The following is a 237-nucleotide window of genomic DNA, read 5'->3' on the forward strand; positions in this document are numbered from 1 at the left end:
GCCGCTTTTCTCCGTTGTACTGAATAAGTTAGATGGTATCTCAGAGGCCCCTCGCCCTCCCTGCCACCCCCAAGTACAGCTCTGCAAGACCCAGCAAGAAGCCGAGGTCACGGCCTGGCAGCTCCCAGCCCCACGTTTCTGCCCACCCCCCCTCCCACCCCGGCAAGTCTCTTGCTGCATCTCGATAAGTCCCATGAGAAACCAGACCACTGAAACTATTCCTAGTAATCACAGAAT

This window comes from Athene cunicularia (assembly GCF_003259725.1).
Source record: "Athene cunicularia isolate RWA chromosome 8 unlocalized genomic scaffold, athCun1 chr8_part1, whole genome shotgun sequence".
NCBI lineage: Eukaryota > Metazoa > Chordata > Aves > Strigiformes > Strigidae > Athene > Athene cunicularia.